Source organism: Esox lucius, chromosome 20 (assembly GCF_011004845.1).
Source record: "Esox lucius isolate fEsoLuc1 chromosome 20, fEsoLuc1.pri, whole genome shotgun sequence".
Lineage (NCBI taxonomy): Eukaryota > Metazoa > Chordata > Actinopteri > Esociformes > Esocidae > Esox > Esox lucius.
In genome coordinates, this window is record NC_047588.1 from 32,443,919 (window position 1) to 32,468,843 (window position 24,925).

The following is a 24,925-nucleotide window of genomic DNA, read 5'->3' on the forward strand; positions in this document are numbered from 1 at the left end:
TGTTTTCAGACAGAAGCCCCGTTGGAATCAACAATATCTGGCACTTTCCCCATGGTACTTTGACAAAGTCTGCTGAAACAAACTAGGCTTCCCTCTGTGATGTCCTGTACATCTCTATTTGAACACTGCTCAATCAGGACTAGGAAATGTTTAGATTTAGATTTCTCTTTTATTCACTTTTCACAACTGTCTTTGCTGGAAATATTGAATTATACAAGCCGAGCCAATTCATCTGGAGTATACTTGCTAGCTGCATGAAACATTTCCAGGAAGTATTTCTAAAAATTCTTGTGTGTGCAGCTAACAAATATGTTACTGTATAGTGCATTCAGAGTGGGTATCCGTTACACAGATTTAATCTTGGCAGAGAACAATCAATCCTTGGGCTAATGGTCTTTGTGTGAGTGTGATCCATGTATATGTGTAGGTGTGCGGACCCAGCCTCTCCACAAAGATAGTAAAACCTGAAAAATCAGACACCACCAATGTTTCTCGGCAGGTCCCCACAAGAAAAAATAATATTGCTGAGTTAGGGGTTAGGTTTCCCGAAAAACTGGCTGTAGTGTTTTTATTGTGGTTACATTTAAGTTAGGGCTGTTTTAAGCTTAGGCATAAATATTAGGCTGTTGTTAAGCAAGATAGGGTGGAAAGAGAGAAAACTAGAGAATTTAAAAACATTTAAATAAAGGGGAATTTATACATTGATCATACACTCAAAATATGACTAATTGTTAAAATTCTTGATATATATATTTCTTTCTAAAAACAGGTGTGTCACGATTATTGCCACTTCTGAGAGTTCTTATTAACCAAACTGAAACTGTGTGAGAACATTTGATGAGCTCAAACAGACAGGGAGAACAACAAAAAGCAGGCAATGTTAATAGAAGCCTTATGGCAAATGATGTAGGAGGCTTGGTAAAATGACAACAGTCTACCAAACAAATTGCTTCAGTTTTGAATTCTAAGGGTGACCACAGAAAATGCTATTTCATTTTAAAAACACAATACGAATTTGATACTTTCATTGTTATAATCTTTCTTTGTGAATCCTACAATATTATGTAGTGTATTTTCCAAACAAAAACACTTACTGCTCAGATAAATAGCTTTCAAGAACCAAGAAACAATTGCTCTGTACATCCTGGGGTATTAGACCAAGGACAGTTACAAACAGGTACAGTGGATGTGGTTCAAACAGGCACAATGGATGTGGTTCAAACAGGCACAGTGCTTGTGGATCAAACAGGCACAGTGGATGTGGATCAAACAGGTACAATGGATGTGGATCAAACAGGTACAATGGATGTGGATCAAACAGGAAAAGTGGATGTGAATCAAACAGGCACAGTGGATGTGGATCAAACAAGTAGAGCGGATATGGACCAAACAAGTAGAGTGGATGTGAATCAAACAGGAAAAGTAGATGTGAATCAAACAGGCACAGTGGATGTGGATCAAACAAGTAGAGTGGATATGGACCAAACAAGTAGAGTGGATGTGGATCAAACAGGAAAAGTGGATGTGAATCAAACAGGTACAGTGGATGTGGACCAAACAAGTAGAGTGGATGTGGCTGTGGCTGTATCTGCAAAACTCTTCCGCATTCCATTGCTTGCAAAAACAGGCCCTGTCTGCTAGGTTAAGTTCCTACTGTTCGTCAAAGGGCATTGCGCTGACATGCAAAGACAGAGGCTGTAGTGTTGACGCTGTGCAAGAAAGAGATTAATGGAGAGGAGCGACAGAAAGACAAGGGAATTCATCTGGATTACACCCAGAGACTAATGACTAATGTGGACAAAGAGTTGGCACCTTGAGGGATGGCACCTTGATCGCTTAGCTAGCTACCTAAGGTTGAGGTCTGCTTGAATGATTTGGTTCTACTAAAAACATTTTACATACAAAATGTAAATGGTCCAAGCTAAAGAGGACCACCAGACAGTGGGTGAACTAAAACCATGCCAATCACTGCCTGTGGCACTTCATGTGGAAAAACTGAGTGAGAAAAGACAAACTCCAAAGGTATATGGGCATTGACACATTGTTTTTCTTGGTTCTGTATTCCAGCAGTTTGGATTTGAAATGATACTATTTTCATGTGAATAAAATACTGTGAGCTTTAATTTATTTGAAGGCATTTTCATCCATATTGGAAGAACCATTTAGAAATTACAGGTTGATTAATGCCCATGTGAGGGTGCCAAATGGATTTGGACAATCGGCCTCACAGCTGCGTCTTAAGAAGCTGGGTTTATTTGTGGCTTAAGTACATGCACCAGAGAGCTGTCAATATCTAGTCTTGATTTGGGGCTTAACATTTACATTTAAAGTTGGTTGCTGGGGTCTAACAACCTGAGGATCAAGGGAGTGTCAATGGAATTCAAGCTTACCACCAAAAGGAAAATACATCTGAATTAACATTAGAGCATTAGGCATGAACAAACAGAGAAACATTAGGTGTGCCAAAATCAACTGTTTGGTACATTAAGAAGAAGGTAAAAAGCACTGGTAAGCTAACAGGTGGCAAATTACTTGGTATACCCAAGTTAGACTCAGGCCCCGGCGCCAGGACGAAGTAACTGAGGGGGCTGTTAAAAATGGCAAGGGGGCTAATGTGTTTTTTGGCTAGGGAAAAATACAACTGAGGGGGCTGAGCCCCCTCGTGGCACTGGGTCTGGTTACAACTCCACACTTAATTACAAAAGAATGCTCACTGTAACAAAGAAATAAAAAACAAACAACTGTCTGACAGATCAAGAACACTTTTCAAGAAGTAGGTATGTCACTCAATACCATCCACGGAAGACTTCACCTGGTGACCTACAGAGGCTGGACTGCAAGTAGTTACCTCAGGAATATGATGACCAGTTACCAGTACCTAGAAAGCCTGCAGAGTTCTGGAAAAAAGGTCCTAGCTGACAGACAGACGAAGATAAACATGACAGCAAAAGGATTGTCTGGGTTGTGGGGGAAAATTATTTGGGAAGGGTTGTGTTGGGATCTTCTTTATTTTATCTTTAAGACAGGAAGATTGATCGAGATATTACCAAACGTTCTGTAGCCAAATATATTGGCACCCTTGGGCTTCATTAGATTTTTCAGGGACACAGGTAGAAAAGGAATGCTGCTCAAGCCCCATATGTGGAACAAAAGTCATTATTGAGGGAACAGGTTTAAATTTGATTTGGGATATAGACATTTCACACCTCCCTCAGACCTGGGAAAGATAAGGCCCGCGATTCTATCCAAAACTTAAACAATTATTCAAAACAAAAATACTTGACAAGGTCTGTAGCATACGTTGCTTTATTTACTGCTGCGTATTTATTAAAAGTCCCATGGCCAGTAATAAGTACAGCAGTATGTCTGTTGCTATAGGGACTAGCACCTCAATCCACGCGCGGAAGTTATAATTTGTTCATACTACACGCAATTGATGGCTAGCGATCTCTGGAAATGAGCCTGTCTAAGGAAAGTTGATAACTGCAAGGTATTTAAAAAAGAATGGACAGGTAAATATGTATTTGCATATGTCGCAGGTAAAGCACTTAATATGTAAAGCTAACGTCCCAGTTTTTAAAGAGTACAATTTGCAGAGGAACTTTGTGAGCTGTCATGCGGCCAAATACAAAAAACAGTCACCCGATGCTAAAATTCAACAATCCCAAGAACAGATCAAGCCTCACTGACGAACATCTTGCAGCAGTTCCGCACACTGCTTCAATAAAAATGACTCCTGACTTCACCTCACAACGCCCATACGAGGCTCTCCAGTTCAAATTGAGTGAGTGGCTCTAAAAGATGATTTCTTGGGTCTGGGTTGCTGGAATGGCTGTCGTTAAAAACACGTAGGCTAGTACAAAAAATATACTGTGTGAAGTTAGATAACGGCAATTATACCAACATTTGCATTGAGTGAAAATCTTCAAAAGTGATTTCATGGACTTATGGCTACCCTAATAACGGTTGTTAACAATATACCTTACAGTATGTAATATAGCCTACTCTGTTAGGATGAAAGTTAAGTTTTAAGGCAAATATGTGTTGCAACATTTCCGTTGAGTAATATCCTTGAAAAGGGATTTCTTAGGCCTTTTCCTGCCATAATAACAGTTGTAAACAGAGTATAATACAAAAACATTGTTAAAGTTAATTAAGTTAGATTATTAAAATGGTGTTGCATGGAAAATAAATATGCATAAATATAATATGCAAGTAACAGAGTTAGCTTTGTTGTGTCTTTAAGGCATGTTGGTTAAAAAAGTAATCTGGTCCACAATGCTCTCTGGCATTTTCAATGTGGCACCCCAGTGAAAAGTATTGCCCACCCCTGGAACCAAACAAAAAAATTATTACAAATCAAACTTGCTGTAAATAACCTTGTTAGAAAAACAGTGCTTTAGGGAGTTGTACAGTCATTGCCAAAAGATTTGGCACCATTGCATTTTTTTCAGGTAATAAAAGATGTCTTCTTGAAAACTGTTGATATGCTAAAATCTCTTGGTATGCCCATATATATTCAAGTTGAATATAACCAAACAATCTGAATGCTTTACTATTCTTAGTTTATTCCACAGCCCTGGCAGTTTCTAGAAGTAGTTAGAAAGTCTTTGGAAATAATTTTGAAATAATTTTGATTTCAAGCAAGTGCTTTTTACTTTGGAACTCGCCTGTGGGGAAGTGCAGATACCTGCAATATGAATATCACTAATTCAATCAATTTTAATAGAGAAAAGGACTCATACCCCTGTTTTGTGTCACTGTGTGTACTGCAATGCATGTGTATAAAATAAAAAGAACTGGAGAATTGTCTGAGGTCAGACAGAAGATTGCTGCCAAGCATGGACAATCTTTTATTATTATCATAATAATAATTTCAAGACGTTAAGGCCCATGCCACTGTAACCAATCTGCCTGGACATGGTCGAAACAGAAAGATTGATAGAAGGTTGTAGAGAAGGATTTTTCAAATGGTAGAGAAAGCATCTTAATCAACTGCCACTCAGATTCAAGCTGACCTTCAGACACAAATTACTACTGTTTCAACTCCCACTATCTGTCGCCAACTCAGTGAAAAGGGGCTGTGGGGTAAGATATCGATTACTGAAAGAGATGTTAGAAAGCCTGATTGTAATTTGCCAAAACACACTTGAACATGTAACTAACCTTCTGGGACAATCACCTGTGTGGACAGATTAGACCAAATTAGAGCTTTTGGTAAAGCACCCAATCTCTATGTTTGCAGAGAAGAAAAGGAAGCCTTCAAAGAAAATTATACCTTCCCCAGTCAAATGTGGAGGATCTATTTTGGGTTGCTTTGCTGCCTTGTGTGCAGGGCATAATAAAATCAGAAGAATATTGAGCCATTTTCGAACACGTTGTGGAACCCCAGTGCCTGAACGCTGGGTCTCCGTCAAAGGTCATAAGTAATACAACAGGACAATGATCCAAAACACACTTCAAAAATCATCCCGGAATAGTTCAAGACAAAACACTGTTCAGAAGTGATGAGTGGCCAGCAATGACTCCAGATTTAAATCCTATTCAAAAGCCTGTGGAGAGATCTTACAACAGCAATTGGGAGCCACCTTTCAAACCTGGGAGTGTTGGAACAGTTTGCACAAGAACAGCGGGCCAAATTGTCAGTACAGATAAGTAGGAAAAGGATCCTTTGCTACAGGAAGTGCTTGATTGTAGTTATTTTGATCACAGGCTATGCTATAGTACCAACAGTTGAGTCTTGGGTGTCAATAATGTTGTTGTTTTTTTAATTAAAAATTATTTATTAGGTTCTGATTCACAAAGGTCCTGTAATGTTTACAGTGAAATTAAAAACCCTGAAGAACAAATATGTCAATTTAAAAAAAAAAATGTTGAGACAATGGTTCTTTGAAGAAAGTGTAAGAGTGCCAATCCTTTTGGTGACTGTATGTTAAAACAGATAAAATATTTAGTGACAACATTTTATTTTATCCAAAAACAAATGCTTTCCCTCTGACCTCCCTTGCAGACCCCCAGGGAACGCGGTTTGAAAACCCCTGCCATAAATTACACCACAATATGTTGATAACAAATCTGTGCATATTTCCTCACCTCCCCCCAGTAATCCAGAGAATATAAATTACTTTGCCAGGGGAAGTTGGAGGGGAGTCAATGTGAGATCCTCAGGGAAGATGAACAGAGATTAGTTCGGCAGCATCTGGGACAAGACTGTGGCAAGACACTTCTTAACCACAATCTATCTTCACTGCCTTTCACCTCTCTGGAAAGGAAAGCCCACAGAGCATAGTACACTGCATCCTCATCTACATTAGTGCTTCACACAAATACTCCACTTACTGAGTTGAAATGGAGGATATAATGTAGACGACATTCAATGGAATTAGAATTACATTTACATAACTGTCATCAAACATGGTACCATGGAACATATGGACGGAAGGCCACTGGAATTCCCCTCTACGCCAGTCTTCAGAAGTCTGTTACCCTGGGAAGTGACTGTCATTGACTAATAATCAACTGGATGGATTACAGTCCACCTGAGCCCCCCCCCAAAGTTATTAGCCAATAAATACACTTCCAGAGGACAAAGCGGTTTGAAACAATGACCATGAACGTCTCATTGTTATTCTGAACCAGCCCAGGACGGTGTTGAGAGTTTGAGTCGGGCGACAGTTGGACATCTTGTTCTTTTAACAAATTGGCGGCAATCTGGTATATCGCCATGGCCACCACGACCAGACACACAACTGTGGCATTGTGCAAACATGTGTCGCCATGGCCACCACAACCGGACACACGACTGTGGCATTGTGCAAGCATGTGTCGCCATGGCCACCATGACCAGACACACGACTGTGGCATTGTGGAAAATGTGTCGCCATCTGGATAGCTTTAATTGGAGTTGAGCAAGGTGGCACCTTGACACAGCATCACAAATACTGAAGGGAAATGTCTTCCACAGAAGGTGTTGGAGTTCTGTTATCACTTGGTTCACCCTACATTACAAGGTGACATGAGATTGTATCTGAAGGCTAAATAGCTTAGAGATTCTGCATAAGATTTTTTCCTGTAAAAACGATTCAGTAATGTTTATATGATCCCCTTTTAAAAATGATTTGCGACTATTTTGTAGGTCTACATTAAATAAAATGCTACTTTACAAATTTGGACAGACATGCACAATTACAATATATGGATGTACACACATAAATCAGATTGAATGCATTTAGCTACATCTGATTCACATAACTGCTCTTACAACTAAACACCTACTGTATCAGTTACTTTTCTGCAAAGAAGATGTACATACGCATACTTGTTATACCCCTGTCATACACTCACCCTAAAGGATTATTAGGAACACCATACTAATACTGTGTTTGACCCCCTTTCGCCTTCAGAACTGCCTTAATTCTACGTGGCATTGATTCAACAAGGTGCTGAAAGCATTCTTTATAAATGTTGGCCCATATTGATAGGATAGCATCTTGCAGTTGATGGAGATTTGTGGGATGCACATCCAGGGCACGAAGCTCTTGTTCCACCACATCCCAAATATACTCTATTGGGTTGAGATCTGGTGACTGTGGGGGCCATTTCAGTACAGTGAACTCATTGTCATGTTCAAGAAACCAATTTGAAATGATTCCAGCTTTGTGACATGGTGCATTATCCTGCTGGAAGTAGCCATCAGAGGAAGGGTACATGGGGGTCATAAAGGGATGGACATGGTCAGAAACAATGCTCAGGTAGGCCGTGGCATTTAAACAATGCCCAATTGGCACTAAGGGGCCTAAAGTTTGCCAAGAAAACATCCCCCACACCATTACACCACCACCACCAGCCTGCACAGTGGTAACAAGGCATGATGGATCCATGTTCTCATTCTGTTTACGCCAAATTCTGACTCTACCATCTGAATGTCTCAACAGAAATCGAGACTCATCAGACCAGGCAACCTTTTTCCAGTCTTCAACTGTCCAATTTTGGTGAGCTCGTGCAAATTGTAGCCTCTTTTTCCTATTTGTAGTGGAGATGAGTGGTACCCGGTGGGGTCTTCTGCTGTTGTAGCCCATCCGCCTCAAGGTTGTGCGTGTTGTGGCTTCACAAATGCTTTGCTGCATACCTCGGTTGTAACGAGTGGTTATTTCAGTCAAAGTTGCTCTTCTATCAGCTTGAATCAGTCGGCCCATTCTCCTCTGACCTCAAGCATCAACAAGGCATTTTCGCCCACAGGACTGCCGCATACTGGATGTTTTTCCCTTTTCTCACCATTCTTTGTAAACACTAGAAATGGTTGTGCGTGAAAATCCCAGTAACTGAGCAGATTGTGAAATACTCAGACCAGCCCGTCTGGCACCAACAACCATGCTACGCTCAAAATTGCTTAAATCACCTTTCTTTCCCATTCTGACATTCAGTTTGGAGTTCAGGAGATTGTCTTGACCAGGACCACACCCCTAAATGCATTGAAGCAACTGCCATGTGATTGGTTGATTTGATAATTGCATTAATGAGAAATTGAACAGGTGTTCCTAATAATCCTTTAGGTGAGTGTACATATAAATCTGGTAAATTGTTTGGGAGGTGGGGTGGTTTTTCAAAAACAATCAAAGGAAATTAAATGCTACGATATCTATAGGAAATTTCAATCATTATTTAACATGAATGTCAGGGGCAAGAATATTTTAGATTTGACTTGAAAATGGGCAGTGGGCAACATATGCATTACTATAAAAAATGTCTATCTTTATAAAGGGCTGTATGATTACTAACAATCAAAGGAAAAACACCAGAAAGTACTGATAACATTCCCACACAGCAGAGAAACCACCATCACAATGCATAAAGACCTACCCGAATTTGATCCACATTCATTTGCTTAAATACGGTGTAATTCTGAGATGGTGAGAATGGCAACAGCTAATTTTACAAACACAATCGAAGAGGATTATTTACTCCCCCATTAAGTGGGCCTTGTGGATGACAATAGCATCTAACCCATTTAACCACCTGTGAGCGTAGCCCCATGGGCACAGCGTACCCAGTCTTCCTGCCGGAGAGCCAACTGTGCTGGGTATTATCCTATCCTACTCACCCCACAGCATTGTACAAAGACAACAAGGATGGAAAAATAGACTATATAGTATAGTAAAGATAAAGAGGTTACACTGGGATTTGGGAGGTGGAGTGGCCCTACATTGGTTATGGTGGCGGGGGGGTCAGTAGCGTATCTGTCTTTGCATGATGCATAGATGTGCTTCTTATAGCACTATATAAATGCAGTTTATTAAACATCATGTCATGTAAAGCTATATAGAGCGTAGGCAAAATAAGAAATATGTGGGTTTACTTCACCAACAATGAAGATAATGAATAGAGGTTGTGCATTGTCCATGAGCTTGTCCCAAAAGCAATCTCTGTCAAGACAAACAGTTTGAAGGAGTATTGCCCAATATAGTTACACTACTGTTCAAAGGTTTGGGGTCACTTAGACATTTGCTTATTTTCCTTGAAAACATACATAAAATGAGTTTGAATAGGAAATATAGCAAAATTAATAGGAAATATTGTCATTGACCAGGTTACAAATAATGATTTTTAATTTAAATGTCCTTCAAACGTTGCTTTTGTCAAATAATCCTCAATTCCCAGCAATTACAGCCTTTGCAGAACTTTGCCATTCTAGTTATCAGTTTGTTGAGGTTATCTGTGAAGATTTCACCCCATACTTCCTGAAGCACCTCCCACAAGTTGAATTGGCTTGATTGGTACTTCTTACATACCATACAATTAAGCTCCTCCCACAACAGCTCAATGGGGTTGAGATCTGGTGACTGCTGGCCACTCCGTTATAGACAGAATACCAGCTGACTGCTTTTTCCATAAATAGTTCTTTGCATAGTTTGTAGCTGTGCTTTGGTTCATTGTCCTGTTGTAGGAGGATATTGGCTCTGATCAAACGCCGTCCACAGGGTATAGAATGGAGTTGCAACATGGAGTGATAGCCTTCCGTCTTCAAGATCCCTTTTACCCTGTACAAATCCCCTGCTTCACCAACACCAAAGCACCCCCAGACCATCACCTTGCCTCCACCATGCTTGAAAGATGGCGTCAAGCACTCCTCCAGCATCTTTTAATTTTGTTTGCATCTCACGAATGTTCTTCTTTGTGAGCAAAACAACTCAAACTTTGATTTGTGTGTCCATAATTATTTTTTCCCAATCTTCCTCTGTTCAGTGTCTGTGTGTTTTGGCCATCTTAATCTTTTCTTTTTACTGGCCATTCTGAGATATTTGCGGTTTCTTTGCAACTCTGCCTAGAAGGCCAGCTTTCTGGAGTCATCTCGCCACTGTTGGCATTGAGACTGGTGTTTTGTGGGTACCTTTTAATGAAGCTTCTAATTGAGGACCTGTGAGGCATCTGTTTCTCAAACTAGACACTCTACTGTATTTGTCCTCTATCTCTGTTGTGCATTGGGGCCTCCCACTCCTCTTTCTATCCTGGTTGGATACAGTTTGTGCTGTTCTGTGAATGGAGTTGTACACAGCATTGTATGAGATCTTCAGTTTCTTGGCAATTTCTTGCACAGAATAGCTTTCTTCTCAGAACAAGAATGGACGGACGAATCTGGAATGGAATAGCCTTCTTTTTTCTTTGTTTCGAACTCACAATTGCTGATGCTCCAGATACTCAACTAGCCTAAAGGCCAGTTTTATTGATTCTTTAATCAGAACAACAATTTTGAACTGTGCTAACATAATTGCAAAAGGGTTTTCTAATGATCAATTAGCCTTTTAAAATGATAAACCTGGATTAGCAAACACAACGTGCCATTGGAACACAGGACTGATCGTTGCTGATAATGGGCCTCTGTACGCCTATGTAGACATTTCATTTAAATTCATTAGTTTCCAGCTACAATAGTCATTGACAACATGAACAATGTCTGCAATGTATTTCTGATCAATTTGATGCTATTTTCATGGACAAAACATTTGCTTTCGAAAACAAGGACATTTCTGGGTGACCCCAAACTTCTGAATGATAGTGTGTGCTTTTTAAGAATCTGAACCCTACTAATTATTTTGCAAAGACGAATGGTCAAATATTTGTATGTGTGGATGTGCAAAGCTTGTAGAGACGTCAAATAGCCTCACATCTGTAATTGTGGCCAAAGGGGCATCAACCAAATATTGACTAAAAGGGGTTTTGAAGAATAATAAAATAGTATTTTTCTGAAATGAAGGACTTTTGTGTTGATCAGTGGCAAAAACGTAACTATCCTGATCTTGCGAACTTACATTCTGTTTCACTTCACACATCAGTCTTGACATGGACAATATATATTTTTATTTCTCAAACCAAGTTTTGGCCGGATTAATCAGCGTTCTCTGATAATCAGTGGGAGGGATTTAGTTGTTGACAATCACACCACAGCTTTAGCTAACACACAAACAAATGTATTGCAAATTCTAAATAAACGTCCTGGAACTTCTGTTTACGGTATCCCTCATTCTAATAATGCTTTTGTGGTTAGCTACATTTGATTTCTCAAATATCCTCTTGGTGTGTACAGTGGTGCCTTGCATTCATTGCATTAATACAGATGACGATAGTCATCGATAAAAGACATGTTATCTAGCAAAGATAAATTAACAAAGCTGCATTTTCTATTGATGTTTACTCAGAATGAGATTAGGCACTTTGTAAAATGTAATTAGTAATTTCTTGGATTGGAGTGTTCCAATAACCTGCAGAATAACTTTTCTCAATGCCCATTGTTAATGCCCATACCAAACTGTTAGAGCACATGGATGTCCAGGCTGATGTGTGGAATGAAACAGAATGTGTACTCACGGGATGAAGATGGCTGTACGGGGCTAGCAAAAATTCCCTGTGAAATTTATCAATGGAAAAAAGCACAATTTCATTTTGAAGCTGGGCTAAGCTCTTGCTTCTACAATGTAACAATCTGTTTTAATGTATGTTGTGCATGCTGTTTTTTGCACTTGTGATTTATTTTGGCCAAACTTCATCCAAGTCTATGTCCTAATACATGCAGTACAACAAAACCATTGTTGTTTATTTAAGATTGCGGCATGATTATTAGCTGATTAGCTGATTAGATTAACTGTTTATTAACTGACTAATTCTCTTAACCAAAGATGCCTGGGGCTCTGTCCTTTGGACCATCAGTGCCGGGGCTCCTGGCCCAATTTAACCCCTGTGTATACACTCAATACCTGTATTCAATTTAACCCCTGTGTATACACTCAATACCTGTATTCAATTTGTCCCCTGTGTATACACTCAATACCTGTATTCAATTTAACCCCTGTGTATACACTCAATACCTGTATTCAATTTAACCCCTGTGTATACACTCAATACCTGTATTCAATTTAACCCCTGTGTATACACTCAATACCTGTATTCAATTTAACCCCTGTGTATACACTCAATACCTGTATTCAATTTAACCCCTGTGTATACACTCAATACCTGTATTCAATTTAACCCCTGTGTATACACTCAATACCTGTATTCAATTTAACCCCTGTGTATACACTCAATACCTGTATTCACTTGTGTTGTGCAGAAGGGCTTCTCTGGGCACACATCGCATCAAACCTTGAAGTGGATGGAGGCAAAAGCGAGTGCTACCCGATGCTAGCGTGATGCACCTAAAAAAGACCCGGAACCAGATACAGTAGGTGCACCTAATAAAGTGGCAGCTAATAAAGTGAAAAATAAAGAGGTTTCTGGAACCTTCTTGCCTGTAATGAACTATGTGCGAGATGCCTTGTACATGTTAGCCCCTGTGGCGTCATATTCGCACAGTGTGAGGGACACTGTGTACTATGAGGCGCTGAGGTTTATTACAAGCTCCAAAACTCTCACCTATCACTGTACCCCCTGTATGAGAGTGGGCTGGCCTTTCTAAGCTTTCTGGGAAAAAGTCTTCATTTATAAGGCCATACTGAGGCAGCTCCCGTTTTACCCGTGTACCTATGCAGTGTATTGTCCAGCAGACAAATGATAACTGCTGCCTGGGATCACATTACTGCATTTTGTTGACTGTGCCGAGGGCATCTGCAGTTCTGAATGAAAAACCGTTCCAGTTCTGTGGCCCTTGTAGTTGCAGTGAACAGTAAAAGGGCAAGGAATTGGAAGAGGTAAATTAGTTTAATGGAGTAAAACTATAATACACAATGAAGTCGGGGGAGGTCAATGTTTTGTCTGCTTGTTGTTAGGGCTGTCAAAATATCAGATTTTCACTACACAATTATTATGGCCAAAATAATTCACAATAAATATATTATTGCAATTTCTATTGGAAATTTGAAGAAAAAAAGCAATAATGCAATCTGTCAAATTCATCCTCAACTTTGTTTTACTGTGTTTTGTCTCTTTTTTGGCAAATTAATTACACTCAAAATACGAGTGTAAGGAAGTGGAGAGAGAGTCTGTAACCATAACTGTACAAATACAAAAATTTAAGCGTACAAAAAGAACAATTACCCTTAATGGATAGTGAAAAGGCAACCAGATGAACTGATGAACAAAAGATCCACGAGGCCTAACACCGAGATGAGTTTCTGGTCATTTTGTCTAAGTGAATAGGCTACAAAAATGACGCGACCTTGCGGCTCTCTCCTGGGGGTGAATTGTATAGGTCCAGACTCGTAGTTTAAGCACATGCATCGTTTGTCTATAGGTGACGTGAATAAACTATAGATAAATCTAGAGATGCTTTTGGTGAAATACAACGTCATTTTCGCCTAGTGAATACGGTATTATCATATGTGTATTAACATGAGTCTCCTGCTACTCTCGGTGTTTACGTTGATGTTTTAAACTGAAGTGCTTTGGGTTTTTTTAACTGTCTGTTGCTCTTTTAGCCCAGCCTTTGAATATGTATACATACATTTTCCCCTCAATCTCACTGAGACTAACATGGAAAAATAAAACCCCAGTATCCACATGTTATTTGGGGGTCGCATCAACGGCTCCGGTCACAATGGTCTTGAGTTGGAGATGCTCGGCGTACAGTGATTGTAGAGCTACTTCAAACATAGACACTTTATTAGACTGTGTAAGAGTGAACACTGATGACAAAACGGATGCGAGTCTGTAAAGTGACGCTTCCCTGCAAAGCAGGGCACTGTGTGAAGTTTAGGCATATGTTTGAATAGAAAATGTATTTATAACATGTGTAGCACCCAGTGCTCTACTTAACAAATGTGCATATGTAAATCTACTGTGCAGATAAGTCACTGTGTTCAGCTGTGGGAGCAGTCCTGGGAAGCAGATGTAGCCAAATGCATTTTGTCTGATTTGTGTGATGTACATCCGTAGGTTGGCATTGTGCGTGTACAATGCTGCTGTCTGGATCTGTACAATGACAGTTTTGTTTACTGCAGACCTACTCCCCACTGTACAATAAAGCATTGTTACCAGCCTCTGTATCTTTTGAATATCATGCCCTTTTTTCCCTGATCTTTTTCACACGTAATATGCTCATTCAAACCCCAATTTAAACGCGAACGGAAAATAAATTGAGCCCCGCTCAGCTTTCGTCTTCGGAAGGTTTTGTGTGTTTTTGTGTGAGTTGTTCTCCTGCCCTGACAGCCATCACAGACAGACACCAGTCAAACTCAAAGACATACCCATCAACGTGGTCACATTGCCTCTTGGTTATAGTGGAAATGATGCCTACTGAAATATTTAAACAAGAGGATCATTGGGTGGGTGGGTGTCTGTCTGTGGGACATCATTAGCATCACAGTGCCCTTTAAAGTGGCAAGACAACCAAAGGTTTCCCTTGTCGTCCACGCTTTTATCGCTGTCCTGCTGTTAGCCAATCCTCATTTCGCTGTCAACATGTAACAACGGGTCAGAACGTTGTTCTGAACATAGAAATTAGAATGAATTCATTCTTATTTCTGTGGTTCAGGAGGAAATGCACAGTTGTATTCCTTGACAGCAGCAGGAACAGCAGAGTGCTCAGAGATATCCGGAAGCTCTTTTATCTCCTGGTTCCATTGTTTTCTGCTGTTTCAGGAAGAGAGGACTGCTCGACTCTCTCTGCTTCTGGATCTCTGGGGCCCTTGTCTGTCTGTGTCTCTCCAGGAAAAACAGAATGCTCTCTCACATTGTTTTGATATGTTGAAAACCACTGCAACTTGACTTACAAAAAGCTGAGGCAAAAAATGAAATGTGCCAAGTTGTAGTATGTGGCCTCTTCTTTGAAAATTCTTTAGGCGGGGACAGGATTTAGGTTAGGATATGATTATTTGGGGATATTATAATAGAGACAATTAAATAATTGAATTACTTTGAATCCAAATAATCAAATTACTTTAATCCAAATATACCTAGTATGTTAATACTTTTATTAGGCATTTTAATATTTTAAAATAAAATATTTAAAATATTTGGGGACAATAGAGTTTATTTTGCCTAAAGAGCAGTGGATTCCAACCAACACTGCAGCAGTACATGGCCAGGCAGTGGCTTAGACCACTGGAAAACCTCAGGCCACCCATTTAAGCTTTTTAAAAGTGTGAAAGTAGTGAGTGAGTGAGTGCATGCTCCTGTGAGTGTTTCTGTGTGTGTGTGTGGGTGTTTGTACGTGCGTGTGCGTGTGTCAGTTTGGGTCAACTCACTGCTCAAGAGCGAACGCATGGCTTATCCCTCCCCAGCTCTGCAATTAGAAAACGTCAGCAGTCTGCAGTGCTGTGAAATTGAATCATGTGATAATGGTCAAGGTTTTCAAAAGGATATTTCATCCAAAGTCACTGAAGATTATGCAACGCTGGCTGTGCGTACCACATACTCCCATACCCACATACCCCCATACCCTCATACCACCATACCCTCATACCCTCATACCACCATACCCTCATACCCCCATACCCCCATACCCTCATACCCACATACCCCCAAACTCTCATACCCACATACCCCCATACCCACACACCCTCATACACCCAAACCCACATACCCTCATACCCCATACCCTCATACTCCCATACCCTCAAACGAACAAGAGCAATAAGCACTGGCATCTTCACTGTATGAAAAATAATTGTGAGCTTCCAGTCAGATCCTTCTAAATTTTGACCTGGTTAACATGTACCATGATCCAGGTTCCAGAAAGATATTCTTAGTTGCTAACCGGTATCATGCCTTATAAAGGGCTCATGAAGGGCTTATAAAAAGCTTCTAAAGGGCTTAGCGAGGGCTTAATTAGGGCTTTTTCAGTTGGAGTCGGTTTAACTTGCAACTGATTAGGCTAGTAATTTGTGCAAAAAATTATGTCCTTGTTCCAGCTTCTCTGTAAAGGAGCAGACTAATATTCAACTTAGCTGAGATATTTTGGATCACAGTAAAGTGATATAAAGATATGAGGGGTTATGCAGGATCTAAGGGGCAATTTTAATTATTAACACATCTATTAATTCTTTTGCAAATTAAAGATTTGAAATCTTTTAAAATTAAACATCTGCCCCAACAGAACAGTGATTGTATCAGCTGTTCTGAAGGAAAATTTAAGCACTACACTATAAAAAATATAGCCATTCCTAAACGTTTCATCTTTTGTAACTAGCTAAAAAAACTCTCTCTTGCTAGGAACCACAGTGTAAAATAAAAGATTAAAGAATTTGTGTCTTGACATGTGAGAACAAAGCAGGTAGAGAATGGCTGACAATACTTAACAAAATCCATTCAAATGATGACTTCAAATAACTCAGACAGGGATCAAACCTGATAATTAAATCAGCAAGATTCAAACTCAGGCCCAAGAGGCCTTTCTTCCATTGGATGCTGCTGTTGCATGTAGACAAAGTAGGCATATCCAGGGTATAGCTCAAATTATTAATGTTTTTGTTCCAAATGACACCCTAATCCTTATAGTGGGATCCTATCTCTATACGCCCTGGTCAGAAGTAGTGCACTATGACAGTAAATGGGGTGTCATTTGCAACACATCTCCAGTCTAGTGACAACCTGCGTAGGATCAATGCGGCTGCAGATCTGATGGAGCTGACAATTTCCTCTGGACTGTCAAAGCTTTCAGCTAGATACTACCTTGCTACTTCATTATACTCCACAGGGCTTCACGTTTCACTTTGTTGTGGTGAAATTGTCCTTAAGAATAGCTCTGAGTCTGAAAAGTGTCTCGTTGTGTCTCTGTCACATATTGTGCGGTGTGGATGTGCGGCAGTATATCCTGTATTTGTGATGCTCATCATTTGTTAGCGAAATGTGCTGTTTGCCGTTGACTGGATTAAGAGGAGGAGCAGTGACACAGTGGTGTGCTTCTAGGCTAGTGAGCCATAAGACACAAAGCAGTGAAGGATGGAGCTGGTCACAGTGATGGTAGGAGTGAGAGGAGCCCTCTGAGGATTGGCTTCAAATCCCTGAATCCCACGGCTGATTGAATTTGAGGCAATGCAGGTGCACGTCGTTCTAGTTATAAGTGCTTTTCATCCAGGAATACATTTCCCTGGGTTGACCATTTCACTATTTATTTGCTGATGACGCAAATCTAACAGGACAAATGGTTGTGTTGTAGTGACGTTCTGCTGGACCACACTAAATATGACATTGTCGTCGATGACTAATGTTCATTCCTGAAACAGAATACTAGCTAAGCCCGTGCACTGTGCTTGTCCCACTGTGCTTGTCCCACTGTGCTTGTCCCACTGTGCTTGTCCCACTGTGCTTGACACTAGAGTGTTTCCCGTTTTTACACCTCCCTTCCAATATGTCAAAAGAACACTGCAGTGACAAACATTTCTTCCTCTTCTTTTTTTTTTGGGGGGGGGGGCGGGACGACACAGTTTCCAGTGACAACTGTGTTAATTTGTGACAATAGCGGAGACAGTGGAGCATATGTCGGAGCCGGGGGCCACTTGTAGAATGACAGGGGAAACAATAGCGACAGCGGGGAGGCGCTAGGCGCAGCTGCCCTGCCTGCCTGCCTGCCAGGCCGTAGAAAGTGGGTGCCCGCCTTCTTACACAAATGTCACTGAACACTTGCAGAACCCCGGGCAGGGCAAAGACAGGATAGCGAGGGACTGTGGATTCGGAATAGGGGCAAGGCTACCCCTCCCTCTTTGAGCGGAACTTCAGCCTTCTGACAGACACAAAACCCCTTTCCTTCAAATATCCCGCTAGTTCACCGTGCTAGCCTTCTGACAGACACAAAACCCCTTTCCTTCAAATATCCTGCTAGTTCACCATGCTAACTTTTGTGTCTATCTTAAAAGGATAGGGTGGAAAAAGGGGGAAATATATAAATGGCACCTTAAGATGCTATAGTTATCCCTGCGTCTTCACATTTCCTTTGACCAGGGTTTACACTGGGCCTTTGTTGTAATATGTAGAAATTCAATTGCGGGAAGCACAATGAAAACTAGATAACTCCCCATAAATGTATGCAATCATATGATTTTTTAACATGATTGCATGTCAACTGCATGGAAATTAGCAGTTGACACAGATTTAGCCTGGTCTAGGTCTAAACAAAATCAAGCTCAATGAAGTATTATACTGGGCTTTAATTTTGTGTCGTACACTAGGCTTATTCTGTAAAAGACCCACTCCCATTCTCTTGACCCACTCACATTCTCTTGACCCACTCCCATTCTCTTGACCCACTCACATTCTCTTGACCCACTCCCATTCTCTTGACCCACTCCCATTCTCTTGACCCACTCCCATTCTCTTGACCACTTCCCATTCTCTTGACCCACTCCAATTCTCTTGACCCACTCCAATTCTCTTGACCCACTCCCATTCTCTTGACCCACTCCCATTCTCTTGACCCCCTCCCATTCTCTTGACCCACTCCCATTCTCTTGACCCACTCCCATTCTCTTGACCCACTCCCATTCTCTTGACCCCCTCCCATTCTCTTGACCCACTCCCATTCTCTTGACCCACTCCCATTCTCTTGACCCCCTCCCATTCTCTTGACCCCCTCCCATTCTCTTGACCCACTCCCATTCTCTTGACCCACTCCCATTCTCTTGACCCACTCCCATTCTTTTGACCCCCTCCCATTCTCTTGACCCACTCCCATTCTCTTGACCCACTCCCATTCTCTTGACCCCTCCCATTCTCTTGACCCCCTCCCATTCTCTTGACCCCCTCCCATTCAACCACACTGAAGGTAAGTAAATGGGGTGCGTTAAGTCACTTCCTTTTCTTCAGTCAAGGATCAGCTCCAGAAAGAGGGCATGCCTAAAAATAAGTGAGTTAATGAAGAGTCGGTTTCAAACGGGTTCATACTAACAATAATACCCAATGTTTTTTTAGAGGAAAAAGTGTGAATCCTTTGTATAAGAAGTACAATTTAATTTCTGTAATACTAAGCGGTTGAATTCAACAGGACTGTGTAAGACACAACTGCTGTTAGAGCCTAAGGGCCTGTGGAATAATAGAAGTGAATGGTAACATCATATCAAGTAGTAACCTATTGTTTTAAAATGAAAAAGGTTTGTAAATGGAGGAATGATAGTGGGACGTCAGTTCAAGTAGTATGTCCGTCTCAATTTGTTAAGTAAATCAGCATATCTCCATGAAAATAAAATAAAAAAGGGCAGAACTGTTAGAGTCAGAGTTTGGTTGAATATCAGTGTCATAAAGAAAAACTGTAGAGTTAAACTATATATAGATACAGTATATACAGTGGGGAGAACAAGTATTTGATACACTGTCGATTTTGCAGGTTTTCCTACTTTCAAAGCATGTAGAGGTCTGCATGTAGAGGTACACCTCAAAAAAATCCAGAAAATCACATTGTATGATTTTTAAATAATTAATTTGCATTTTATTGCATGACATAAGTATTTGATCACCTACCAACCATTAAGAATTCCGGCTCTCACAGACCTGTTAGTTTTTCTTTAAGAAGCCCTCCTGTTCTCCACTCATTACCTGTATTAACTGCACCTGTTTGAACTTGTTACCTGTATAAAAGACACCTGTCCACACACTCAATCAAACAGACACCAAGCTCTCCACAATGGCCAAGACCAGAGAGCTCTGTAAGGACATCAGGGATAAAATTGTAGACCTGCACAAGGCTGGGATGGGCTACAGGACAATTGGCAAGCAGCATGGTGAGAAGGCAACAACTGTTGGCGCAATTATTAGAAAATGGAAGAAGTTCAAGATGATGGTCAATCTCCCTCGGTCTGGGGCTCCATGCAAAATCTCACCTCATGGGGCATCAATGATCTTGAGGAAGGTGAGGGATCAGCCCAGAACTACACGGCAGGACCTGGTCAATGACCTGAAGAGAGCTGGGACCTCAGTCTCAAAGAAAACCATTAGTAACACACTACGCCATCATGGATTAAAATCCTGCAGCGCACGCAAGCCAGCACATGTCCAGGCCCATCTGAAGTTTGCCAATGACCATCTGGATGATCCAGAGGAGGAATGGGAGAAGGTCATGTGGTCTGATGAGACAAAAATAGAGCTTTTTGGTCTAAACTCCACTTGCTGTGTTTGGAGGAGGAAGAAGGATGAGTACAAACCCAAGAACACCATTCCAAACGTGAAGCATGGAGGTGGAAACATCATTCTTTGGGGATGCTTTTCTGTAAAGGGGACAGGATGACTGCACCGTATTGAGGGGAGGATGGATGGAGCCCTGTATCGTGAGATCTTGGCCAACAACCTCCTTCCATCAGTAAGAGCATTGAAGATGCGTCGTGGCTGGGTCTTCCAGCATGACAATGACCCGAAACACACAGCCAGGGCAACTAAGGAGTGGCTCCGTAAGAAGCATCTTAAGGTCCTGGAGTGGCCTAGCCAGTCTCCAGACCTGAACCCAATAGAAAATCTTTGGAGGGAGCTGAAAGTCTGTATTGCCCAGCGACAGCCCCGGAACCTGAAGGATCTGGAGAAGGTCTGTATGGAGGAGTGGGCCAAAATCCCAGCTGCAGTGTGTGCAAACCTGGTCAAGAACTACAGGAAACGTATGATTGCTGTAATTGCAAACAAAGGTTTCCGTACCAAATATGAAGTTCTGCTTTTCTGATGTATCAAATACTTATGTCATGCGATAAAATGCAAATTAATTACTTAAAAATCATACAATGTGATTTTCGAGATTTTTGTTTTTAGATTCCGTCACTCACAGTTGAAGAGTACCTATGATAATAATTACAGACTCCTACATGCTTTGTAAGTAGGAAAACCTGCAAAATCGTCAGTGTGTTAAATACTTGTTCTCCCCACTGTACGTGTGTGTAGGGGAGGAGGATGAGATGTAGATCATTGTCAATGGGGAAAAAATAATAAATGACATGGGAACATTTTATAATAGCTATCATTACAGGAATTTATAAATTATTCATAAAATAACCTAGGAATATCTGTTGAGTCATTTACAGTGTTGCAGTTACACCTGGTTATCCAGCCTTGTGGAATAATACAACCAAAACGATCACAAAATAAAAGGCTGACAACCTACAGTAAGATGGCAGTTTTTGTCTTATATCCTTCCTTTTCAACTAATTATGTCACTCAATCCTGCACATCACATCTCCACAGAAATTACACAGCTCGGAAGACATCGGTCTGAAAGGAGGAATGTCTTATTGAAATGGAAATGCAGCTAAGCAATTAAAATGTTTCATAGGGGCTCATTAGCATTCTTGGGATGTCTACAAGCTTAAATAGATACTAAATTATGGGAAATTAAAAACAAATAAATACAGCAGACAATCAGTATCTCACACCATTCACGCTTAAAAAAACAGGTTTGATTGATAAGGACATACTTTATCCTTTGTATTCACAGCTTTGTGCCATTATTTGTGAAACACCATCTCACAGTAACAAGGCAACAGTGGGTTTGACTCTAGTCAGAAAATGAAGACTCCCAAACCGTACGGAGACCTTTGCCTTTCTGCCAAGCCCTTTCTGCCAAATCTTCAAGAGAAATGGTTTCTAGAGGCTTGGCAGTCGTTTTTCTGTTCCCCACTCATGTGCAACTAGGCTAAGCTAATGAGTACATTTACCCGTAAAATGCTGAGGCAACTTATTTTGTGTGTGTGCCTGTGTGTGTGTATGCGTGTGTGTGTGCGTACTGTATACGCATTGAGTCTCATCTGTTTATTAAGGTCACTCATTTGCGGGGGAAAAAGAGATTGAAGTTTTCCCTGCAAAACTAATTAGAGGAGCATCCTGGTTTTCATAACACCACCGTCCCTCTATCCACCCCTCCCTATATCCATCCCAGCCCCGCCCCCCACAGCCCATACATTGCTGGGAGAGACAGAGTGAGGGCTATAGAGAGGGAGACAGAGAGAGAGAGAGAGAGAGCTATGGGAGAGAGGGAAGGCATCTGCTTGACTTTCGACGGAAGACATAACAGCTACTACAGAATAATAGGTCCTCTGTGTTTAATATAAGGCCTCTGTAAGTTCACCTGGCGTGCTGACTCTTAAAACATGCCTCCGAAACCACGAACCCTGTGACCAGATGGATGGAAGTTCTATTGGCGAACCGCCAGAAACGCCGAGCCCCAGTGATGAACTTCTTTAAAGGATTTTACAACTTTCAAATCATCGGCATCTCAAGGCTAAACTGCTCTCCCCCGATGGCCATTTGCCACCCTATTTATCCTTGTTTGGTTGCATACAAAAACAGCTCACAGGTCAGTGTGTGAAACTGAGAGAGGGGAAAAACACTTATTTGATGTGACGCAGGCTGAGATGTGCCAGTAGAAACCTTTTATCAAGCTTCCTTCCTCATCCGATGTCATTAAAAAGTCTTCCATTCTGTCATAAACAAATCTTATGTCTTTATAGATGTTATGTTGTTATTCCTCTGTGAGTTCTCTTCTCCTCGCCTTCTCAAAAGCATGCACGCACGTAGGCATTCACACACACAGACACACACACACACACAAACACACACACGCGCACACACACACACATCCCCATGGGGATTTATTGAGAACACACTAGTAGATGAGTAGTGAAAGAGATATTATTCCATTTGTCATGTTCTAAACATCAGATTCATATCATCTCATCTCTCGCTCTAAAACCATTGCAAGAGTCTTTTCGTTTATCATATTGTAAGCCCACCGTCCAGAATTCCTCCCTCCCCTCTCTCCCCAAAAAGCTCACATCCCTGCTGTTGACTGTGAAGTTAACGAGTCAGTGCTTCATATTTCCGGATGAACACCATATTTAGACCAGTGAAATGTCAAGCTCTGCGTATGCTGTTTGGTTTGTTCTGTCTCTCTCAACCCCCTCTCGCGCCTCTGGCTCTGGGCTCCGAGGGGCTCGAGGGGAAGCTGGCCGTGGTCCCCCCCTCCACCCCCCCCCCCCCCCCCCCCCCCCCCTCGGAGAACGGTGACCGTGGCCCCAGCAGCATTGCTCTATGGGGAGCACTGGCACTGGGAACCAGGCCCCTGAGATGCCAAGCTGGCTCTGCCTGCTGTCAGATCCGCCCCTGCTGGCCGCCCTGCCCTCCAGGCCCCACATGGCACCCACATCCTGTCTCAAACCGCTCCCTCTCGTTCCCGCCCTCTGAGTCAACACAGCTTCAGCCGCAGCACAGACGGCCTTGTCCTGTCCGCACACCGGACACGTGTCCGCATTCACTGGGCGCGATGCATCGATGTCACGCTTTCTATTGGCCACTTCACCCCTCCACTGGCGTTGAGGGAAAAACACCATGTAGAAAGTATACCGCAACACCTCCCTGAAGCACTGTTACTCTATCAGGGGTGTTTACACCAGGTTTGATTTGTGATGATTTCTGAGGTTGGTTCTAAAGGGAGCCAGGCATTATGTCTGTATCCCAAATCAAATGGCGCCCTACTCCATATATATAGTGCACTATAATTGACCAAGACCCTAAGGCCTCTACGAAACAAGTGCACTGTATAGGACGATATGGTGCCATTTGGGACTCAACTATGTTTCCTAGGAAAATAATACTCTGAGGACTAGACCAGAGGAGCATGGCTCTTTACTCTGGAAAGTTCCTGAAGGCTTTAACGGGGAAATATGCTTAATGCTAATTTTACAGTTTTGCACAGACAGGGAACAGCAGGGATGTCTAAATAATGTGACTGAGGAGGTTGAACAACACATAAACAAACACAAGATATGGAACGATGTGAAACATCACAGAGGGACGAGGCTGGAAACAGCTACCTGTATTTCACCACTTCCATGGCAACTGCCAATTGAGAATAATAACATTTTCTCGAGAGCTATAGAAAGATATTAAAAACAGCCTGTTTGATATTTTGTGGATTTATTCTGAGTGTATCATGGTGAGCAAAGCTGAAGGGCAAATATTCAAAACAGATGGCATGAAAACTTTCTAGGATTCTAAAACAATCTCCAGTTAGGTTCTAATATGACTGTATATCCTGAGTAATAACACATCGTTCAGCATCAACCTTATTAGACACTCATATATAGACAATAAAAAAGTATTGACCTAGATCACAAAATAGGTAGGAATGGTTGAAAGAATTCAATCATACTTGGTAAAATTAACAAACGTATCTCCCAACTGTGATCACTAGCATCCATGTGTGTGCTCAAAACAGTGTCCTATTCCCTGTCTAATACATTAGATGTGGTCAAATGTAGTGCACTATAACAAGGAATAGGGTACCACTTGTGCCACCGCACAAGTTTCTGGGATGTGGAGTATAACTCGTAAACGGAGGGATTATATCTAATAACACTCATTAATAATTCAAAGCAGTTCGCTAAACCTGTGCACTCAACCATGTATATGTCTAATGTTGGTCATTTGACCCACACGGGTAAATGGCTTTACAGTTTTCACGTCCTTGATGGGAAGCCAAAAATACAGTTAGGGGCCAACTTACACATCCAAACAAACCTACAGCACCAAC